Source organism: Amphimedon queenslandica, unplaced genomic scaffold (assembly GCF_000090795.2).
Source record: "Amphimedon queenslandica unplaced genomic scaffold, v1.1 AMPQUscaffold_13280, whole genome shotgun sequence".
Lineage (NCBI taxonomy): Eukaryota > Metazoa > Porifera > Demospongiae > Haplosclerida > Niphatidae > Amphimedon > Amphimedon queenslandica.
The window spans coordinates 16993-18529 of NW_003546484.1; positions in this window are offsets into that span (position 1 = coordinate 16993).

A 1537-nucleotide genomic window follows, 5' to 3' on the forward strand; every position below is an offset into this window, starting at 1 on the left:
TATACAATATTCACTAGGTCAGTACAGTGTTCTTAGAGCCAGTGATGATGATGATACTCCCCCACCAGTACCAGCCTATAATCCTAATGGAAGACAAGAATACTCTGAACTGAGGAGAGAGGGAGAGGTGGGTAAATAAACAATAAACAAAATACCAGACATACAATAACAATAATGTATAATAGAGAAAGAATAAACAACAACAACAACAACAAGGAGCTGGTCCACTTTATTCAACACTCAGTCAAGACGATGATACTCCTCCTCCTGTCCCTCCTGCCTATAATCCTGAGGGAGTACAGGAATACTCTGTATTGAAGAGAGAGGGAGAGGTCAGTCATTAATGAGAGAGTCTTTTAAAATGGATCATATAATGTATTATTAATAGAATAAGGGTCAACAGGGTCTGTCTACTGGTCCTACTGGACTGTATTCAACCATCAACAAGGACACCAACAACCAGGTATGGATACATGTACATATTGTATCAGGTTTAATGAACTACATGTACATAATGTATTGTATAAAGGAAGGGAAGAGGGTAATGGGTGAATTGAATACATCCTTTTAGCTAATAATGTAATGAGGTGAACCTACATGTATCTTCTTTCATGTAATCTGATATGACAGTGGGCCCTATACAACCAGCCAGTGGGTGAATAATATCAAATTACACTCACTCAGTAATGACATCCTATACCACCTTATAGTAACTGATACACACACATACCAGTAGTACATGTAAATGCATTAGTACATAAGGTATGTGCACATTAGTATATATCCATCATTATAAGGTACAGGTACATGTATTAGTAAGGTATGTACATTATAAGGTTCATGTTGTTGTTATATTCAATAGGTGTTAGTTGATGAATCAGCTCATAAGCCAGTGTATGCTGATCTGGCTATTGCTGCTAAAGGGAAGAGGCCACAGGCAGCACCAACACAAGAACAACCAGTGGTATATGCATCAGTTAACAACAAAGTAATCATAATGTAACACTGGGTATCTTTTTCACTTATATACAACCACTCTCCCCCCTCTCTCTCCCTCTCTCCTTCTCTCTCTCCCTCTCCCTCTCTCTCCTAGTCTGTTCCTCCTCCCATTCCTCCTCCAGCTGCTCCTGATAAAGTATTGTATGCTGATCTATCAATAGCAGCTGGTAAGAGAACACCAAAGAATAAACCGCCCACTGAGGAAAGAGTAGTCTATGCAGCAGTCAATGGAAATGTAAGCCAATACACATTATACTGTATGGAGTAACACACCCTTTATCTATCTCACACTCCCTCTCTCCCTCTCTCTCCCTCCCTCCCCCCTCCCTCTCTCTCTCTCTCCCTCCCTCCCCCTCCCTCTCTCTCTCTCTCTCTCTCTCTCTCTTTCCCTCCCCCTCTCTCCCTCTCCCACTCTCTCTCTCTCCCCTCTCCCTCCCCCTCTCTCCCTCTCCCTCCCTCCCTCTCTCTCCCCCTCTCCTCCAGAGGAAGTCCACTACTCAAGAGCTGATCATGGATAGGTTAGGTGCTCTGGATATCC